This window comes from Carassius auratus, unplaced genomic scaffold (genome assembly GCF_003368295.1).
Source record: "Carassius auratus strain Wakin unplaced genomic scaffold, ASM336829v1 scaf_tig00216688, whole genome shotgun sequence".
NCBI lineage: Eukaryota > Metazoa > Chordata > Actinopteri > Cypriniformes > Cyprinidae > Carassius > Carassius auratus.
Window position 1 is genome coordinate 1,420 of NW_020528693.1, and position 23,482 is coordinate 24,901.

Below are 23,482 nucleotides of genomic sequence, written 5' to 3' on the forward strand. Positions count from 1 at the left end.
TGGACGTAGTAACTCCATACTATAAGAAACAAATACAAAACAGTGTAAGATAAAGCCACTTCTGATGTCCACAGCTTCACACGCAGGACGAGAATCCAGAGATTTAAACCAACTCAAAAGGCCTTGGAGTGTGCGGAAAGTGAGTGTTTTATTTGCCTTGGCCTATACTGGATATGCTATCATGCTAATGAATGGGGGAAAAGATGATTCTGAATTGGTCATACCCATTGATCTTACCTGTTGAGAAAGCAGAGGTGGCTGATGGGGGTGCTGCAGGAAACCAGAGACATGGCATTTGTAGATTGAGGGATTGGGACCTGCACCTGTTATGAATATGAAGAGGAGTATGGGGACAGGAGAGAACGTGAGCGAGAAAACAGAGAGAGAGAGAGAGAAAGAGATATGGCCAGTGATGGAGAGATGAAAAGAAAAATAAGACAAGTCAAAACATGATGGCTGGCTACAGCGAAAACAACAATGACTTTCAAATACTGACCATTCATACACAAAGTGTGAACACCTCCTGAGTGAGCAATGCACTCAGATCACCATTCACTTTTTGTGTATGCCTCTGACATCTCAAGATAAAACATCAGGTGTTAGCCGGGGGAGTGTGTAGGCTTCATGGCATATGAATCTACATGATACTGTAGCATGGGTGAATGTTATATATATAAAAAATATAAATAAAAAAAAGCTCAGAGAGCATGTGGAGTTGTCTCCTAAAATAAACCCGCCCACCTCACATTTCTCAATTTGACCACTTTTCCCCCAACATGGAGGGTTTCGACAGAAGCAACCCTTAGAAAGCTACAATTATACTTGTCCTTCAATTTCTCTTTCTTTCTCTACAGACAAGTATAGTTGCTCCAAACGCAAATCACCTTACCTTATCATTAAACTGAAGAATTTATTCAATATTAGTGAGAGGTTTAAGGAGCATCAGGAAATAAAGTAGACTTGGCAGATAAGAGGAGGAAAAAAACAGCAATATTAAAAGATAAAGAGGCAGAAAAGGTGCATGAAACAGGGGCGGAGAATGAGACTGCAGGATGACACTGATAATGCCAACCTTCTAAGGGTTAAATGGTGACCTTTCAGCGTATGAAGGTAACATCCTAAAAGTAGTCAACAAATCTTGAGTTCTTGTGCTGGTAGTTCTTTACTGAGGCTTTTTCTCGACTGGTGTCCTCGACGAAGACAAAATTGAGAGAAACGAAAGAACCGTTTTAACCATTTCCAGCCAACTATGATGTAGCAGCAGATCTAAAAGCAGCTGTTAAGGTAGAATACAACAAAGAACAATTTTTATTTTTTTTTGTAAGGAAGATTAAAGGAACCTTGGGAGACAAGCAAACCTGTCTAAACCCCCTCTTTGTGCTGTATGTGTCTGTGTTTGGTCATACAAATCCTGCATTCAAGCCTCTTTTTACATATCTTCAAAACAAATCCTTTTATTTCCACTGTTGGATGGTGTTCTTTATCGTTAGAATAATTTGAAAGAGGATTTGTATATCATCTACAGATATGCAGTGTTTACAAAATATCTGTGCAAACACACAAGTATCATATAAAACAATTTTATATGAACATACACACAAAATAATACTTACAAAGTGCATCTGAAATGAAAATAAAACAAATCACACCGTCCAATGGAAGATACTGAAATGTCTTTCCACAAAGGGGATTTAAAAAGCAGATTTATGCATTTTTAGCTTAATGCCCTAAATTATGGCTGGAGAGGGTTAAAACCACAACCACGGGACAAAAAAATTCAGGTAACAGAGAGAGACAGGGAGTGCTGGGGAAAGGTGGACGAGAACAAGTATTTCTAGGTACCAAGGTAGTGCCCTGATGGGACAAGGCAGACTCGTGGTATTTGAGGTCCGGTGGATGGGATGGTTGACGGGCCCAGGTGCTGTGCAGAGCACTGATGTGTGAGGATGGAATGGTAGATGATTCAGAAGGTGGAATGAACAGAAACGTCGTCTGACTGGGTGGGTGTCCTTCACTGACGTTGCTCCCTCCATCTGTTTTGTAGTACAACGTTTGTGGGATGGATTGAGCTGCGGAACAGTCTTGAGGTTGGAACAATGAATGAGGCGGAGGCGAGTGGAACTCCCCAGCATCGGAGGAGGTCATGGAGTCACTTGAAGGTTCGGGACTTAGTTCTTTAGGTCCATGGAGAAGCAGGCTGCCCGGGGGGAAGAGGCAGCTCCGGGCTCACGTAGCTATACAGTTCTTCGGTAACGGGCTGCAGTCGACCACACAAACCCTGGCTGCCCAGACGCTTCCTCCAGGTTAAGGTCCATGGAGCCCCGGCGGGCTCTGTACAGTCTAGACGCCAGCATGGCTGGGTCCGCCTGGAGGTTGTGCATGTGGAAATCAAAGGTGGTGCTCGGTTCAGATGTGTGAGCCAACACGGGTGGTGCGGAATGGGGAAACGAGTGGGGCTGATAGCCTGGATCTGCAGCTGCGGTTTGCTGCGGGGCAGAGGCAGAGCTAGACACACTCATGGAAGGCAGCAGTGGGATCGGCTGTGGGTTAAGCGCATATGGCTCTGGATATGAGGGTGTAGGTAAGCAGGCCCAGGCTGTGATTGAGTCTCATAGGCCAAGCTCGCTGCACCAGCCACCTTCATTTGCTGATGGAAGCTGATGTGGCTTAGCTGATGTGCAGTCATAGGGTAGCCACTGTAGGCCATGGCTTCCAGTTGGTCCATTAATGCAGCCTGGTTGAGGCTGAGTCTGCAAACAGTTTCCTCTTGCTCTGCCCTCATGTCTTTATATCCGTATGGCGGTTCTGCTGGGGGCTGTAGGTGCAGTGGCTCGGCCAATCTTTGAGTTGCCATCCTGGGCATCATGAACAGGGAGGGTTCGCAGCCAGGGCCCAGAGCTTCCATGCCAGAAAGCGGGTGCAGGCTGCTGCCATAGCTATGATGGTAGGTGGGCTGAAAGTGACGCGTGTGGGCCTCCAGGATGGAGGTGCTCTTGCGGCGCTGCACGTTGAAAGCTTTAGGCGAGCAAGATGGTGGTGGGGAGAATGAGACAGGCCGTTCCAGGATGGTGGGGAAAAAGAGAGGGGGCTCGACCAGACCTGAGCCTCCTCCACCGTATGGCTGACTCACTGATTTCGGCTGCAGTGACAATAACATACAGCATCTTTGTGAGGAAGTAGAAAAAGCAACATCACAAAATTCACAAAGCAAGAAAAGAGAGAGGAAAAATAAAAAGACAAGTGAAAACAGCAGATAATATTCATCATACCAGGCAAAGATGTCTTGATGACAAAACAATAAAGTTAAGAGAATGTTTTATTGCTAAATGAGATGTAGAAACATGACAGCGACAGATTTACAATTAAATACAGATGCTTCACAGGCTGTGGGGACCAGGAACCATTTTAAATGATTGCAGTTCCTGCCAATCTGCATTTAATGTGAGCACAGGGTTCCAGCAGAGTGGGCCGGGGTAACATGGGTGTCTGAAAAGGATTTTAATGTCATCATATTCTGAAAACTTACTTGTGGTCAACCCTTAATATTCTCAAGATTAATAACCCACCAGAGCAATGATATAATCAGTTTTTGGCTCAAGTGAAGAGGGGGGAAAAAAGCAACTCTGAACTTCTGACATACAAGAAAAAAAAAAACATAAGCTATTTATACTTGATACATTACATAAGAGCTAATTTGTGAAACTGCATCATTATTAACACACCACTTTTCGCTAGTTTAATGCTAACATTCCTAAGGGACTAACATCAGCTTGAGACTAGACACACTGAAAACGAGCTGCAGTTTGTGTTTTTAATTCCAATAATGGTTTTAAAGTTAACACTAAACAATTAGAGATTGTTAAGCTTAAAATCCATGTTTTTTAGATCCTGAACAGCTTACTTTGACTTAATATTGTAGAGCCGGGGTCCTGAACTCTGGACCTTGAGATCCACTTTCCTCCAGAGATCAGATCCAACCTGGATTAAACAACACCTACCTGAAACTTTGTAGTAATCCTGAAGACCTTGATTGACTTGTTCAGGTAGGTTTGATTAGGGTCGGAGCTAAACTCTGCAGGAAAGTTTTTTTTTGTTTTAGGGATGTGAATATCTTTCCTGAAAACTATTTTATTGTATTAACTTGTAATATATTTGCCCTCTCTAAGCTAGTTTTGTCTTCTTATTTTCATAAGTGTTTTTCAAAGATACCCATGTTGTACCCAAGTCCAACACAGAGGGAGAATCCTGGTTCACTGGGAGACCAAAACATACAGGACTGGCAAAGATTGCTGGGAGACTGGCACGGCGACGGGGCGGTGCTGAGTGAAGGGGCAGGACACTCTCCAGTGCTTTGGATAGTGGATCCGCAAACGTCTCCTCATCTGGCCTCCCCAACAGGGGTGAGAGTGGGGCTGATGCGACTGGAAGAGGAGTTGAAGGTGGGTCGGGAGGGCACGACAGAGCAGAGGTGGAAGAAAAGCAGGGCACGCAAACAGACATGCTACGACCACGACGACGGGGAAGAGGTGGAGGAGGCAAGAGGTGAAGGAGGGGCAACTGACTATTAACCACAATGGAACACAAATGGAACACAAAAAGCCAAATAACCAAACGAAAATAACATGAGAACATTTGATACAAGATTAAATAATCAACATTGTATTCGAAGAAGCTACACAGAAAGAAAAAAGACATCGATATACAATAAACCTTGACCTACAAAGGTTACATATCGATTATATCTAACATCTGCTGTCTAGTCAGAACAAAGGAATGAGCCTGGTTCAACTGATGATTCATGATGTTTCAAAAACTAAAATAGTTTTACAATGACTTATCGTGTTATCATTAACAGGTATGTTTATGACTGCATGTGGCAATATCAATACCGGATGAATCATGAATTGCGAGCTAATTTTTGAGATTCAAGTAACACTTGTCTGATCTGAGATCAGGTTGCATGTTGTTACACAGAAACTTGGCACGTTAATGACAGGAAATTATATGCGGCTAAGAAAAATCACTAAAGAAATGGCATTATGTCACTGTTTAAGTTGTATTCAGGCTCCAAGAAATGTACAGCACAGACTGTCTACCACGTAGACAACGGATACAAACTGGGGTTAGCAAGTCCATGAAAACATCACAGAAAGTCAGCCCTCTGAGATGTTTTATGATTAAGAACAGCATAAACAGAAAAACACACAGAATATGTACAGCACATTGGGTATAAAAACAGAAGAACAAAAATAAATGTACAATAACAAATCACAATGTACAAATGTCATCAGTGCTGTGCAGACTTCAGATATCACTTCGAGTTGGAACTAAGCAACCAAGTCAGGTGAGAAGGAAATGATTAATAAACCATTATTATAAAAGTAAATCATTAGAAGTCACCCCTACAGACAATTAGAGTAATAAAAAGAGTCTTTGACATCAAGGTGTTTGCTTATGACTAAAGTGTTTCAGGCTCTATGGAAAATAATGCAAACTAATTCAAAACTAATGAGTGAGAAGAGATGAGATGAGAAAATCCCTGAGAAAGAACCAGAAAGTGTTGTGACTCTGATGTGCTGAAATGGTCATGGTTTAAGTGCCCAGGATGGAAAAACAACCAACCAGGAAGTGATGAATGCCGCCAGTCTGCACAGCATGATGCACTGCTACACGGCACAGCCTTTTTGGGAGGAACCAAAAATACTTTCATGAAACAAAAAGAAGGTAAAGGAACCCAAAGAATGTATTAAAATGCAAAAAGGATGAAGAGGGAGTGGCAGCTCAGAAAATAAAAAGAGAGATAGAGAGAGGGAGAGAACTGAGAGCTAGGGTTGGGTATCGTTTGAATTTTATCGATTCCAATTTCAATAAGATAAAAAAATCCGAAAAAATTATAACACAGGAATCATTAAGCGGAGTGTACGTGTCTTATCGAATATCAAGTTCTTGGATATTTGGAACCAGTTCTAAAATGGAACAGGTTCTCGATACCCAACCCTACTGAGAACAGGCAATATGAAAAGAATCAAATCCATTTAGAGTGTAGATGTTATGGCTTTGCTTTCCTTCCTCATGCATCATTCATTTAGCGTATTATAATAACAAACCATCATCAAACTCCAAAGATAAATACATGCAACCACAAAGAGATCCTATTCAAAAGTCAAACAACTGAACATTGACTCATGATTCAGTAGTTACTCATTTCTGGCTATACAAATTCTATGTAAAGATCACATCTGAATTCCTTCATTGGGTTCTTACCTTTGCACAACATGAAATATTATGGGAACAGATGGAGACATTTGAACTAAATAGATTCTAACTGTACATAAACATGTGGCCACATGATTTGCTGAATTAACCTGTCAATAATAACAGACACTACAATACAATATGGAAACATGTTATCCTGAACTCATGGAACTCAGTTTCTTGTTTTGAGAAGTTTGGTGTGGTGCACTGATCATCATTTTGGCTAGAAAATGCTGTAACATAATATGTGTGGAATTTGTCAATATTAAGGAAGCAACTATGTGACCTGCAATTAGGTGCCCAAGCCCAAGTTCTTCTTCTGTGACTTACCATGGGCTGCTGGGGGTATGCAGTGTGCTGTTGGGGAGCTTGAGAGCTGGGAGGGTAGGCAGCCTGTCCAGGCACCTGTTGGGGTTGCGATGATGCAGGAGAACTATACGACATGCTGAGTTGAGGTTCTGAGAACACGGATGAACCCTGACCACTGTCAAGCACCCCGTCAGCCACTGGGAGAAGATACGACATTCATAATTAAATAGGAAGCGACAGGTAGGTTGATAGTGTGTTTGTTTGTGTTTAATGCCAAGATAGCTTCTGTGGCTAGATTCATGGCAAGAAAATTGATGGCTAAATTATATCTTACAATTTATTTGAACTAATACTCTAAACTGTATTTGGCTATTTGTATCTTGTCAAAAGAAATAGCTAATTAAAAATGTTTTCAGGTAGGTTGATGGACTGATAGGTTGCGTCCAACACTTACAGGTCATTCCACCGTGCATGTACTGAAGCTGCGGGGTCTGCATCAGTCTCCTCACACTCAGGTTTGACGAGGCCAGGGTCGGAGGCTGGGAACTGCACTGACTATGTGCAGAACCTTGAGAGCTGGGCACGTTCTTTAAAGACTCGCTGGACAACTGCTTTTGCTCCTCCTCCTGCTTGCGTTTCTCTTGCTCGGCTCGCACGTGCTGTCTTTGCTCTCGTTTGCGACAGATCAGGGACACGCGGTCCCTGATGGCCTTGGCCATGGTTTTGTGGTCACCCTCGCAAACATAGCCCGACTCAACCTGTATTTTAAAAAAGCATATGTTACTATCTACATGTGCTATATCAGATTTGTAGAATCGTTGATAAACCCACCATTTCCTGAGCCACATCTTCTGGCACATCTCGTTGGAGGTCAAAGGAAAACTCGATGGCTTCATTGTCTTTGTATTTGCCTTTCAGTTTCTTGACGTCTTCAATGCGTAACCAGAGTTTGATGCCAATCATCTCCCCATCGTCCTCCTCAGCCAGCTCCACCCGCACCCCGGTCTCCTCTTGAAAAAAGGCATGGTTCAGAAGGTCCTTGATGGTGTATCTGTTAAGGAAGAGGCAAAATGACATTCAAACAAGGCAAAAGATGTTAAACAAGGATAGCTGATCAATCATATAAATACATTTAAACTCGCTCTCCATTCACAACCCAAAAACTCAAGTGGGCTCTTGATTAGCTGTATATGGTAGACATGAGCTTTATGACTTTCCATCATTTATTGGAAAATTACTTCAGCTGGTGATCAAGGGCATTAAAAATATGATGCATGCAAATAATTGTTCTTTTTTTTGGCTTGGACATTTAGGTAGACAGACTTGAACAGGAGGCAGTCTGTTCAGGGCTTATGATTCTCTTCGCTGGCTTGACGTAATCACAGATCCATTACACTAAGTGGCTTGCTGCTGGAATTATTCCAAAACAGTGTGTGGCACTTATCTACTGCTACTATTCACATTCTACTTGGAGGACCATACGCCTCGAGATTGTGATTTACGCTCACATCAGCAAGAGTTCAGTGCATCTGCGGGCAGACTCATGGCACACGTCGCTGAGAGCTGAGGTATGACTAGATGAAGGAGTTCTGTGAACGCAGCGTGGGTGTGTGTGGTAGACACAGCCTTACCTTTCATCTTTGTTTTGGCGAATACATCCCTCGATGATCTCTTTCACCTCTGGAATGGCTACCTTGTCGAAACTCCCAGGTTTAACTCCCTGCAGGGTTGAAACACAAAAGAAGATAAAATCAACATGTCTTTTGTGCTGTGAAAGAAATCCCTTAAGAGCTCCACTGGGACTTAACAAAACTACATATGGTGCAAGCTTTACACGCTTTAGTGCCTGCGAGGAAGCCAGGAGTTTTCAGAGGAAAAAAAGCAAAAAGGCCTAAAGGGCTTTATTTTTTTATTAATAATATGATTTCCAAAAAAACATTTTAAAGATTCATTTTGGCCTTAGTACAATGAAGAAATTTATCCAAATATTTACAGCATTTAATTATTAATTTATAAAAAAAAAAAAAAAAAAAAAAAAAAAATCCCTTTATAGATTATAATTCAATTTAAAATCTAATGGAAATGACGTGATATACAGCCAAGTATGGTGACCCATACTCAGAATTTGTGCTCTGTATTTAACCCATCCGAAGTGCACACACACACAAACCATGAACACACACCCGGAGCAGTGGGCAGCCATTTATGCTGCGGCACCCGGGGAGCAGCTGGTGGTTCAGTGCCTTGCTCAAGGGCACCTAAATCGTGGTATTGCCAGCCCGAGACTCGAACCCACAACCCTAGGGTTAGAAGTCAAACTTTCTAACCACTAGGCCACAACTTCCCCAGAAGATGAGGTTACACAAAGTACTATTAAGAATTTTACTATCAAATATTGTTAAAATGTATCATTCACAAATACAGGCAAAACCTTAGGGGTAAATTATTAGTTTAGTACATTTCACTTTATCTCTACAAATCTGAATGATTTTCTAGCAACATCTAATCTCATTCCCAGCCATTAGATTTAGCACTGGAAACAACGAACTCCACCATGTGATAAAACCAACATACAACAAAACCAATGGTACAAAACTATATTCTGCTACTTTTCCAACTATATGTTTATAATCCTGAAATGACCTTTTTAAAAACACTTAACATCACAAAATGGCTACATAGAGCTAGACTGTCAAAACCACCCAAGACAAAGAGAGTAACTTACAAGTGAAATCCTGTAACACTGTGCTGCTTTACAGAGTGGTCTGCCTGAAATATTATTCCCCTTGTCTCAGCATTACCTCCTTATATAGGTCAGTAACCCCCCTCAAATTCCAGTCACAAACAAAGTTAAGAATGACAGACTATCTAACAGAATTCAGAAAGAACGGCAAAGAATTCCGAAAACAAGGTGATTTAAAAAGCTGTGAATGAGTCCCTGAAGCCAGTCACATGCTGTTCCCCAGCTCTCCTAATGGTTAACAAAGGTGAAAAATTAGAAGCAACCGTCTTGTATTTAACAAAGCAGAGAGAGAGGAAGGCTCCTGGAACAGCTGGGGGTAGAGTAAAGGAACACAAATCTTCAACTTCTACTCTCTCCAACTCCACCAATGTCAAAGTGTTATGGTGCAGAAGCAAACTAAAGAATACTTTTTTTCTGGTTGAACTCCATCGATGCCACATCTTAAAATTACATTCAAGGGTTGGAAGATATGGCCCAATGACTGGGACATTATATCTATAAAAAAAAAAAAAAAAAACTTTCATGCTTAATCCAAGTCAGGATCAATTGCTTTCTTTGGAGTGCCTTATTTATCTGGTAAGTGTCTCCTCAACAAGCTGCACAATTTTAAGATATCATTAATGTCTGCAGCACAATTTGTGCATGTTAATTTACATTCTGAAATGTAATATTCGACAACAGCACATTCACAGATAATAGTCACAAATCTGATGTCATTGTTACCAACAGACCAATTTTCCAGTGAAAAAATGGAAACACAGTCCATCTATTTTGGCTCCACCTCTAAAGCCTTTTCTATGGTTTAATCACCACAATAATAAAAGGGAAGATCTGCAATGCAATCAGACCGGTGTTGCTCCAATTCCATGAAAACTTCAGTGAAACGGTCAGGCTGAACCCACTCCATGCTCACTGCTTTGAGATTACAGGCAGCATTTGCAGATGTTTCGATGGAAAGTACAAATCTGAACCATTTCAATGTAATGAAAGCATTTACTCTGGAGCCTCTGTTTGTGAGGGCAACCCCGGGTCTACGGAGCTTAACATGCTTCCTGATTGCGTAAATCTTAAATTGCTTCTCTCAGTGAAATGTTGTGCCTGTGAGATTGGACTTCATGAGATTAAAAAGCCTTAAGGCAGGGTGGATGCCAGTTTTCCAGACAGGCAGATAGAGCTGGTGAAATCTACGATGTGCTCTGTACTTTCCAAAGCTAACAGGTGGAAAGGGAAACACCTCTAAACCTGACTCAAGAATGCTGATGAAAAGAAACAGACAAACTTAGCTGTACGTACCACTAATAAAAGCACTCTAGAACCCTCTACATTAACTTTTACAATGACCAGAGCTGCTCTAAACAGTAAGAATGTGCACTTTTGGTAATCAAAACAGCAAAAAAATAAAAACATTCAGGCATTCTCTGAAAAACTTTCTCTGCTGGTGAGCCCCTCCCCATCCTATGCCAGTTGTTTTCTGGCTCTGCTGATCATATTTTCAACCTCCAGCATCATATGATCAGCCTATTGACCTGAACGAGAATAAAAAAGCTCATGACTGCCTTATACTCCCCCTACCCTTCTCTACCAATGATATCAAAGGACATCAATGAAGGGAAAGACTGATTCAATTTATAAACAACATGACTGGCCTTTTCCAGCCTTCTAACAATGGTCTTGGATTCATATATAGCTGTACTCTCAGGGAAATTCACCTCGATTGTTCTGACAACATTGTATGTCCATAAATAGATGGACAATTTTAATTACCTTCAAGCATGATTACATCACAATGGTTTAAAAGAGGTCTGAAATAAATTTATATTGTGGAATATTTTGAGTTTTAATGAGACCACGTCAGTCAAACACAAATCTACATTAAAGCTGGGGAGAGCAACTGTTCAAACCAGAGACTGACTTCATGGAAAGTCAACACATGACACACCACAAGCTGATATCAGTGATGGCTGTAAAACAGATTTAATCAAAGCGAATTTTTATTGCGACTGGCAGCAAAATATACCTTATTGTATAAAAAATTGTCTTTGATCTTTTAAGCTGTTTCATGGCACTCAGTGGGTGTTGCATGCATCCAAAAGAAGTTAAATAAAAATCACCCATCCATAAAAATAAAAAAAGTGTCTCACACGGCATCAGGGGATGAACAAAGGCCTTCTGTAGCAAATCGATAAATTTAAAAAAAAAAAAAATATCCATATTCAAAACGTAATAATCACTTGCGCTCACTGTTCTACATGGAAGCAGTTCCGGGCAGATGACGTTTGGAGTGAAAAGTGAAAGTGACGTGACATACAGCCAAGTATGGTGACCCATACTCAGAATTCATGCTCTGCATTTAAACCATCCAAAGTGAACACACACAGAGCAGTGAAAACACATACACACACTGTGAAAACACACCCGGAGCAGTGGGCAGCCATTTATGCTACGGCCCCCAGGGAGCAGTTCGGTGTTCGGTGCCTTGCTCAAGAGCAAGGCTCAAGAGCAAGGCTCGAACCCACAACCTTAGGGTAAGGATGTCAAAATCTCTAACCTCTAGGCCAGGACTTCGGCACTGTATATGCGTCGCTTAGGAGGGATGCACCGGAAGTGCAGGGGATAGATCAAAACAAATCATAAGTTCACGAATAAGAAGTACAAAATGAGGATTTGTAAAGAAGAATATCAGAGGATTTTGTTATAAGCCAAGAGGAGATTAGTTTTCCTTTGCTAAGTAAGGAAACTTTGCTTCCTTTGCTCCAATTAACAAACATTGGTTTTCTGACCTCATACGTCATGCTCCCGGAACTGCTTCAGTGTGCAACTGTTGGCGCAAGCTACATTAAAGTGATTATTACGTTTTAAATATGGATATTTTTCTTTAAAAAAACTGCATCGATTCACTACAGAAGGCCTTTGTTCATCCCTGACCCGTGTGAGACCATTTTTTAATTTTTTTTATGGATGGGCAATTTTCATTTAACGTCTTTTGGACTGATGCTTGCAACACCCGGTGTGTGCCATTAAACAGCTTAAAAGATCAAAGACACATTTTAATATAACTCGGACTGGATTCGTCCGAAAGAAGAAAGTCATATACACTCAGAATTCCTTGAAGGCGAGTAATTTATGGGCTAATTTCCATTTTTTGGGTGAACCTACCCTTTAAGGTGTTTTTTACAATAGCTTTGAAAGTGGCTCATCGATTGTTATTATGACATAAAAGTAAGATTTTGGTCATACCATTTACTCCTAGTCATTTGAATGACACAGTTGAATGTTGCTTGCATAATCTCATATACAGTGTGACGCCTCCAGCTATGGGCAGGTTTCAGTGAGCACATAACAGAAAAAGCTTTATTTCATAAGCAGAAGCCTGGGTGTAATGACAGATCTGGCAAAGATTATAGCAGAAAGAGAGAGAAAGGAGGCACCCAAAGTGAATGAAGGACCGAGAGCGAGCAGGGGTGTGCGAGGTTACTCACGCTGGTGACTCTGCGATAGATTTGAGCGGGGTTCTGACACTCGGAGTAAGGGTACTCAGAGGTAGCCATCTCCAGCATGCACATTCCGAAGGCGTACACATCCACCGACTCGTCGTATTTTTCCTCGTACATCTCAGGCGCCATGAACTCAGGGGTACCTTAAATCAAAAGAACCATTCAGAACTCTCAGTGCCTGAGATCTCTACTCACCCCAGCAGGAAGGGACAGAGGAGAAGAAGGATTGAGGAGGAGAACTGCATTGCTGCTTCACAGGGGCCTGAGAGGAGACAAAGAGGGGGAGCAAAAGATGTGGATAAAAATAAAAATAAAAGAAAGAAGAAGGGGGAAAACAGGACTCAGTTATTTAGAAGTGAAAGAAACCAGTTTTCTCTGCAAGGCCTTTAGATGATCTATTTCAGTACTTCAGACTTGTGCACAAAGTAACATCTCGCAAACATTAAGTTGATTTAAGCCAGACGCACATGCGTTGGTGAAGGCTACTTTTAGAGCTGACTGATGGACTTCGAAACTGTGTTTATCTTTTCAACACGGCCGTGCCGCCAACACGTTAAATGAGATACCGGACAGCGGTGGGCGACTAGCTATGGAACTTGATCTATGTCAACAACACAGTTATGGAAAACACATGACTGACTCACCTTTCTACTAGCCTGTAATGAGAGAAGGTTAAGCAGGTTAATGCACAGAGCAAGTCCATAGCTAGTGAGCGCAGACGCTCGTGCACTAGCACGCATTAAAAGGCCTGGCACAGAAAAACGATATATAAATATAGATTCATTTTTTAAATATTTCCGTTTTTGGATTAGGTTGCTTTTATTGACTTACCACTTGCTCGCCATTTTTTTTACATACTTACTTCTCCGAATTGCAGGACATTAAATAACCCATACAGAGGAGTGAGACCAGCTGAGATTATAGCCCTACAGTTTAAAGGAAAAAATCCTCAAAACCAGAAAAAAAAAAAACAACTAAAAAAAAAAAATGGAAACAAGTAAATTTCAGCGGAAACAGAAGGGATTCAAAAAGTAATGTATCACAATATCTAAACCATCTGAACAGGAAAAGGGGAAAAACTGGTGAAGCAATCAGGAAAACCTTTGGAAAAAGATGTCAGACATTACTGGCGGCAGAAGAATTTCTAGGATTTCAATAATTATAGACCACAGGTTCCAGGCCAAAGTGTTTAATCTGTTAATATTCATGCAAAACGTTCCCGTAGCAAACTTACTAACAAAGCATGATCCACTATGTGGCTTTGTTGGTATTCTTGAGGCATATATTACCCAAAATACCCCGAAGTTTATGGAAACTTAAGTTTATGTTGCATTTACAGGCCAATTAGTTTCAGATGGGAAACAGCAGGATCTAAAGGTGTTCCCCCAGTTCGTAAGAAGTTCTCCTCTGGGTTTCCCCCGTCTCTACCCCAAATTAAAACTTGTGTCCTTGGCTGACTGGAAAAACTGTGGTCTAACTTGAACAGTGTAGCTCAGAGCTACAGCATGCCTTAAATATCTGAGCGTAACTGACAGCAAATGCCCCATCTTCCCAATTTCACCTCATCACTGAAAAGACAAGCAGTGACATGATACATATTTTATATTGTATATGCCATGGTGAACTGACTTGGGAGGTGGGGAAAGCAAGAATGTTTTAGCGCTGGGTCGTACCTATGACACTCTTAGCGAATGAAGAGCGCTTGAGGGTGGCCAAGCCCAGATCACCGATCTTAACGGAGCCGGTGGGACCGGTGATAAAGATGTTGTCACACTTAAGGTCCCGGTGAATGATGGGAGGAGCCCTGGTGTGGAGGAAATGCAGGCCCTTCAGGATTTGCCGGCACCAGCTCCGCAACACCTTTATCTTCATAACCTTGAAGCGCTTCAGATACCTAAGGAACAAAGACATTAGAGTTGAGAATTATCGCCATGTTCTTCTTCACTGGACCTTGCTGGAGTAAAAACAAGCAACAGATGTATCAACAGAAAATAATAGATGTCTACAGGTCTCTGGTTTGGCGTTCCCATTTTGGATAGACCGTTTCAACCAATGAAACCATGAGGAGAATGAAATATAATGAGAAAACTCTCTACTCAACAAGATCTAAATTTCAGTCCATATAAGGATCAGGGAGAATTAAATGATTACACAATGATGGGTCTGGGTGTTGGAAGCATCCTTATGGACAGTTGAATTCTCTATGAGTCCCAGTTAGAAGAGAGGACAACCCCATATGAAGAAGGCGGAACAGCACTTTCGTTAGATTAGATTAGCTTGGCCTAATCAAATCTTGGAACCAAGCCATAGCCAGGATTTGGCCTTGCAATCCTCATTACAACAATCTACTCAGTTCAAGCACCAATACACGGGGAGCTGGGTACCCTTTGCCCCATAATGCCCTAGGCGAAGATGAGCACAAGCTCACAAGCAAAACAAAACCTATACAGTAGCACAATTGACTCATTCGTTACGGGACGGGACTTTATTTTAATCTGAAACAGCGTTTGCTCTCCTACCTGTTTGAATCAGATAACTGAACAAATAAATATCTGTTTATGGATAACTGTAATTGTGCTTAATCCTTTCCTCTTCCTTTTCCTCTTCTCATTGTAAAAGAAAAATGGTTGAATAAATTGGATCAGATAAAACTGGTTTTGCAGGCAGCACGAGAAGTGATATTAGAAGAGCGTTTTTGTGTAAAGAGATTATCTCTGAAGTTTGCTTAGTAAGACTGAAGCAAGCAATAGTGCTTCGCCCAATGGCAGGAGGTGGGTGGCGTTACAGGGCGGCTTTGATGGAGTGTAGCGTCTGACTGACAGGTGGGAATGGAGCCAAGGGTAAGTCCCGAGGCGATACGGGGGAGAGCAACAAAGCCTGATTCAAACCTGTCTTATCACTCAACACACCCAGTGGCTCCCAGAGGGCCCCAACAGGCTGTTCTCCAGCTACACCCACAACTCTCTCCGCACTTCTTGAAATATTACAGTAATTTAAAACACTGTCAATAAGTCAAAGGCCTGAAACATTCAAGAAAATATTATACATTTGGATTGTCAGATTTCCCTTTCAGATCGACTACTGTCACTGAGCAGCAGTTTGAATAATGTGAACAGTATGTTTATTTTCAAAATGTCGGACTAGAAGGCTTTAAAAGGTATTTTATGTGAGGACACAGGGGCAGGGTGAGGGACACAACCCATGTGGGCAGTTATGTCTATGGTGACCCAGACAAATACGAGAGCAAAGAGTGGTTTAGGCATAGCTGTGTCAGTAGGATGCTCGGTTTGATCATTGTTTATCTTTGCGGTCGAGGAGCAGCCATGCAGAACGCCACACACTGCTGGGATGCCAGGGCTGGTGAACACAAATCAAGCCTGACATTGTTTCTCATTTTTCCTTTTTCGCTCATCTCCCCAGGTCTCCTCCACTGTCTTTCTCTCCTGGCAGTAATGGTGGTGTTCCTGTTGTTGTGAGCCCTGTGAGAGATAACTAACTGTGTGTGACTGAGGCTCTGTGGATGATGGATCTTTGTGGGACTCCTTTTTATGTGTTCTGGAAACTAACGACAAATGATGCATCATTTATTGGTTTCTTGGTGACGTCTTCATGTGCATGAATCAGCAGTTATTTATTTATTTATTTTCATGAAAATCTAATACGTCTGTATGCTACATTTCTATGAACTGCTTTGGGAGGTGGTAAAAGCAAGAATGGTACCATAGTCATGTACTAGTATTTAAGTGGGTTTATATATATATATATGGCTGTGTGTGTGGAGGGGGGTGGTGGGTGTCAGAGCCCACACATCCACAGGAGGGGGCTGCTTGTCCAGTTTGTGGTCTGTCTCACTATAGCTCCTGCATCTGTTCAGTACCCACAATGTGTGTCTCACCCCGCGATCATTCTGATAACAGTTTTCATTCAATCGCTCTATTGTGAGTGTGTTTTGTCATAGATAATCACAGCCTCTGTGGATGGTCTGCTGATGGTGATGGACATGAGCCTGGTGAAAAGCATGTTTGAAAGGCCATCTTGTTACATTTGAATGCAGTATTACAATACAAAATTAACTACAGCGGATGCTGTGAACTGGAAAAAATGTGACGACGAAAAACCTGGAAAACACTTCATGCAAGTGTTAACAATCATTTACGTAATACCATAATGCTATCAAACACACACTTTTGCTGAATTCTGCATTTAACCATTCATTAAGCAGTATTATGATGGACAGACAATATAATATGAAAGTGGACAAGATGATCTTCACTAACGTTTTTAGGGTTCCTGACGTCATGAGCTCTGTGACCAGCACAATGCACTTGCGGCCTTTGGAGGGCGACTCCCATGAGTCGTAAAAACGCACAATGTTTGGGTGCTGCAGACCTTTCAACATCCCGGCCTCTTCCTTGAACCGGGTGCGCTCTGATTTCGACAGCTTTCGATCCTGCAAGGATAAGAACAGAAGAAATATATACATTTTAGCCACCCATTTTACTTAAATGTGATGGAAACCATACTTAGCAACTGTTTATTGCATGTTAATAATTTCTAAACCGACACACTTAGGGGTAAGTATTACAGATGTGCTTTAAATCAAATTCCATGGCTTTATGTTAAACCACTATGGCCCATGAGGGAACTAGAGGGGGTTCACTCAAACTTAAATAACGTAACCCGACCCCAGGTTCCTGCCAGCCCTCCAAAAGAGCCTCCATAGACAAAACATAAAGCACAGGAGGAGACCAGGCTCGTCCAGTTTAAACACTCTTATCTTGTGCTTAATCCCTGTACGGACCACACACAAAATGCACCTATGAGATAAAGAAACGGCAAAAGCTAGGTGCAAGTTGCAACTGGTTCAACATGACCGGTCACAGAAAACAACACTACATCATCTCCCCTGACTCTCTGACCCACCCCAAAAAACTCTCATATTCTATCCAGGGGAGCCTGACCTGCCCAATCACAACAGTGTCTGGGTTTTTGGATGGAACGCACCTCCCTGCGCATGTGGGTATCCAAGTGTTGATGTCAAAGTTCCTTTTTCCGGTCAAGCTGAGCTGTTATCAGCAGTTTAAACAATGCGCGCAAGCCTGATCATTAATCATTATTATAATTGCTCCAGCAACCACCACTGATTAATAAATACAGTGGCACTTTGTGGAAAAAAGGCCACTTTTCTGTGGCCTACTTTTACAGAAACCAAGCTCTTAAATCACGTATGTTACGTGAGGGCTTATTCTATTCTGCAAAAGACTTGGCGGAAAAATTGCTAGATGCATCTTATAAAAGCTAAAAAAAGTAAGAGTTCACTGAAGACACCTATAGATTCACTGGCTTTCTGCAACCAGTGTATTCGGCGTCATTCTAGAATGCTGACGGTGGCATTCTTTCTCCACATTAATGCAGACAGTCATTCATTTCCCAAATGCACTAACAACTGTACTAGCAGCAGGCATCTGCAACCCATTAAGTACAACTAATCCCAAACGACAATGGAGATAGAGAGAGAGAAAGACAAAGGGGATTCAGCCTTAGATTGGGGAATGAAATGTAAACACTATTGACTGGGGTGCAGTGCAATGAGAGCAGAAAAGAACCATGATGGAGAGGCCAATCAGAGTGAGAAAATGCTGAAAACACATAGTCGTACGCAAATGCTTGGCCTATGCACTCCTGTTTACTTGCATACTGTGGTGACATTCAGTTAGGTATGAACATGTTGACAGTTTAACTGACATTAACTAACTTGCTCAGCAAGGTTCTCTTAAACCTCTTGCTCCAACCACAGTTGACCTGAAAAAAAAGTGACTATAGGAGGCGGCAGTTCATGCTAATGCCCACTTCAGCGCCACTTTGGGTGCAAAATTGAGCATGGAAGCATTCATGTACTTGTGTAAAATATGATTTTGGGCACCCAGACCAAATTTTAAAGCCAAACTTTAAGGTGACAGTGCTCGGAGTCTCCTCTCTGCAAACAGAGGTCATCTTATTTCCCATCTCACTGAGTCTGTAGATAATCTAATAAATGGCTGATAACACAGGACAAAAGGAAGAGGGTTGCAGCTCTGCTATTCGGTCTTCTGGTCTGAGGCAAAAAGAAAATGGAGATGGAGATCAAAATCTCCCAATCTTCAATGGAGATTTTGCATTCACTCAGACTGATAAGACACAGGAAGGATAAACAAGTGTGAGTGAGTAGGCGAGCATGAGCGTGTGAGAGAGTAAGGGAAGTGATGCGTTTAACTTTGGCACCTCATGCATGCTTGTCTTGGCAAACTGCAAGCATCATTTTTAGCAGCCGCTTCCCAAAATAAAAACACAGGTGCTTGTGCTCTTCTCAATCATGTGATGAAAATAACTGAAGGTTTGATTACAGGATTAAACACAGCTTAAACAGATATCACTCTGTAGGTTTAACTACATAAAACAGACAAATTAGACAGGGATACCCTTGCAAGTGGAGGCTACGAACAAAATCATAATTGTTGATTATTCCCTTGAAAATGTAACTGTGATTATTAATTAGGATTAGCACAATTTACATTGAATACTCTTTGAAGCAACCACATGCCATATTTTGGGACGAAAATAAGCTGAAAACACTAACTGAAAAAACCTATTGCTTTTTTTTATAGTATTAAATGTGTAGTATACATTGAATTGGTTTCTTCTTTAAATACAAAAAGTAAATAAATAAATATACCTGGTATTATAATGTTATACTAAAACTAAAATCATCCTTAAGATAACTTGTCCAAAGAAAGAACCATCTTAAGCAAGCAAAATAACACAAATGGACTTTGAACGACTAATTGCCGCTCTGAACAATATCATATCAATTAATTATAATCACGATTAGAAATTCAATTAATTGTGCAGCCCTACTGCATATATAAAAAGAGAGAGAATTAGGGCTGCACAATAAATCACATGCGATATTTAATGTGCATCTTGTCAGTAAAGCCGCTTCTGTAATCACCTGTAAATCTCCATCACCTGCGCGCTTTCACATGGAGCAGCATTAACTACACAGAGTCTTTGATCACTAACAAGCTACGCAAAATATGATTGTGGTTTTGCATAGCTTGTCAGATTTACCACTGATTACAGAACCGGCTTTACTTAGATGCACATTAAATATTGCATACAACTTATTGTGCAGCCCTAGAGAGAATTAAAGATTTTTAGAAAACCTGAGATACCCATGTTTACAGTTATCACTTCAATAAAGAGGAGAGATAGAATGTCAGAATATTTTCTTAGAGGGTGAAATGGAATTCTTGGCAGCTGAAAATGGGTCTTCAAAAGTTAAAAGACTGTATTATAAAACAGTCAATTCAATAATCTTTTTATTGAAGAAATGCTGCCTTTATGAAAATAAGCCTAAATTTCTTTAAAAAACAACTTTTTCAAACTTTTGAATGTAGGGTATGTAGGCGTGAAAGAGACAGCATATGTGCCCGTCTTATCTATTAACTAACTCACAGGCAAACAGATCAGCTTTTATTTCTAGTACTGCTTAGCCAGTCACGTGAGCTTGTGCACAGACAGTTCAGTGAACAATCAGCTGTTTACTCGAATGACGCACATGAAAAAAAATCTCTGACCTGGCATGGAGATATAAGCGCAGCTGTGGTGCCCTTCTATCTGTAAACAAGCCAAAAAGCACAGCAGTAACCAGATACCGCAGCGAGCCTTTCTAGAAAACTCACCCCTGCTCTTTTCTGAGAAAATAAGCCAAATGCTAATACAATAATGATAATGGATACGATGCCAACTCCTGAAATTGAATTAACACAGAGCTGCTCTCTTTTTCTGAAAAGGTCTTTTCTACTGCAGTGCTATTTCCACAGAGTAATGGGACAGATAGTGATTGGCCCGTTGAGCTGCATCAATGCAGATGAGACTCTCTCACCTGAAGTTGTGTGGGTGCACAATAAAATGCAATAAGACACTTGTGGATGTGAGGGGAACTGGATCAAAGCAGCTTCGACAACATCACAGAACTGGACTAAATATGCAGTAAGAGCAAACCAAACATAATTTTAATCTGTGAATCAAACCTGCAGAGCAAGCTGAGAAAGAGGCAGCTGTGGTAGCTGCCTCAGAATAACGGCACACTTGAATACCCCCTGAGATTTGCATTTGTAAAAAGGCAAATAAAATGGACTGGCATGACTCATGCTAGCGGGCTGCATAGCATTCTCGTAGGCAGTGGGGAATAGAGCAAAAGGTAGATCAAAGCTCTGAGAGATAAGAGCTGGCTTCAGTACAAAGTGAACCTCATCAGTTTATAGATAAAACTAGAGGCTCCTGAACTCATAAGGGTTACTATGTGTGCCAGGAGTCAGGTGATGCTCGAGTCCAAAAAGAGGTTGCATGAACCAAACAAATTCTGTTGTTTACCAAATTTCAAAACATTTCAATATAATTCAAATACTTTGTCATTTTGACATAAATATAAATGATCTGACAAGACTGTATACATCAGTTGTCATTTTCATTTAGCGAGTACAGAATAAAAAAAAGTGCTCAGCACTGTTATTACAAAAGTTCTTGTGATATCAAAATGCATGTATTTATAAATGTATTTAATTAGTTAAATAAAACTTTTAGGAAAAAATATAAATACAGAGAGAAAATAATATATATTAACAGAGCGAGATAACTAAAAAATAATATAAAATAAATTTCAAAGGTTTAAATTATTCAAAGAACAAAAATGTAAAAAATAAATGTAAATAAAATGTTAATAAAACATTTTTAATTGGATGCATTTAATAAATTAAGAAAATACTATAAATATGGTAGACAACTCTATGAATGTTTTTTTTTTCCCTTTAAGTTGTATACAGTGAAGATTACTGGAGTATAATTTACAAGAAAAAAAATACTTCCTACTTCAAAATTCCACATTTAATGTTATTTGCCATTTCTTTGTTATATAAATTTACTAGCAATGAAAACTGTTTTCACCACTTTTTTTTCATTTTAAGATCCTGAAAAAAACTCAAGTCTGTCAAAGGGACATGGCCAACTCGCTTAAAAATCTGCTTTTTGGAAGTGAGAGCAAGAACAACATTTTGGTGGAATCCTTCATATCTATGCAGAATGAGTTTTCAGTCCAGCTGGAACAAACTACTTGAGTTTAGAAAACTTTATCGTATTATCATTAAGGAATTTCTTCACTGAAGGGGTGTGTTGTAACCAGCTGCAGGGCTCTGCCCTTCATAAGCTCGTTTTCTCTGCCATAGGAGGAAGTGTTAGTCCTCTGAGTGTAGACAGCTGTTGAGCTCTCCATGTCTGCCAGGCTACAGATCTAATGATTCGCATCAGGCCGCGAACGCATCTTTTAAAAAAAGGCCTGGTGGTCCACGCTAGGGTAAAGTTAACTTCAGCAAGGAAACTTTCCAAACAGTTTAAAGAAAAAAACAGCTGCTTTTCATATGCAGTTCATCAACTACTTTTTTTCACGTTCATAAAAAAAGAGTTTATCCTTATTCAGAGTGTGCTAACACCATTGTGGAATGACAACCACATCCTAAGTACGCTTGCGCTATGTCACATCTGTCCTATCTCATGCCAAAAAAAGAACGAGGGGGGGAAACTGGCTCCGGGCCCTGGCTTCTAAGAACACACACCATATCTGTGACAGTACTTTTCCACAATAATGGGATCCAAACTGCAGAACCTTGTTTTGGGCCTCTTGTTTTACAGTCAGGCCAGATGCATTGCAAAGTGAACAAGGTGTGTGCTTTTACATCGATGTGTAACAGTTTAAGCTGTTAAAAAAGTGGTACTGTGAACATTGAAGGCAAAAACTTACTCTAATGAAGTACATTAAAGCTTAGTATCATGCACTGTTGCACTTCAGAGAACAATACAATATTAAGTTAACTTTAAGTCAATATGGAATGAACCATCTGTTCATCAATAATGCCTGTTTTCCCAGCTTTGATGGTGTACATTTGTTATTAGGAGCCCTTTTATAAAATCTGTAACAAGATCCAAGCTCTGTTTCTCCAACCAAGGGGTCAGTGGTCTGAAAAAGGTTGAAGACCACTAGTTTAACAAACTTCTTGGTAAGCAAGTTATTTAAACACTCAGCATTTGATTGCACAACACTTGAAATCTAACACTCCACTTTGGCTTTTCTTACCACCGCAGTAATGCAAGAATTCATGTTAAGTATGTATGTGTATGCATGTGTTGGCCAACCATCTGTATACTTGCATATGATATCTGTGTGGCATTACTCTAGCAATAACAGAGGAGTCAAGCTTCATTATTCACTGGTGTACTTTCTGAAGTGATTGTGGGCATGCAGAGCACTTAGTCGGAGTTAATGGAAAGACAAAGATTCTGTCCTTCGGGATGGGCGGTGCTCATTCCCTCTGATCTTCTCCAGGATTCATATTTCACAAACACAGGCGCCAGTCAAACAGTGATTCTAAAAATACCATAACCACCCCTCCCCTGCTCGACTGTAGTGTGCTGGGCATCTAGTAGATATAAAATACCAAAACAAATCCACTCCCAAAATACAGTACACCAAGAAAGTCAGATGAGAGGTCCACACCTCAAAGAGGGTAAAAATCCAGGTCCATTAATTGTGCATGGACTGAGTGAAGGAATAATCAGCTTAGCTGCTGTGATGTGCTTGATAATTGTA

The 23,482-nt window shown here is 40.8% G+C and overlaps 1 pseudogene; it reads right to left on the reverse strand.

Moving 5' to 3' along the window:
- Window positions 1–1,559: 1,559 nt before the first annotated feature.
- On the reverse strand, window positions 1,560–17,284 carry LOC113098814 (serine/threonine-protein kinase WNK1-like; annotated as a pseudogene).
- Between the last annotated feature and the right edge of the window lie 6,198 nt (window positions 17,285–23,482).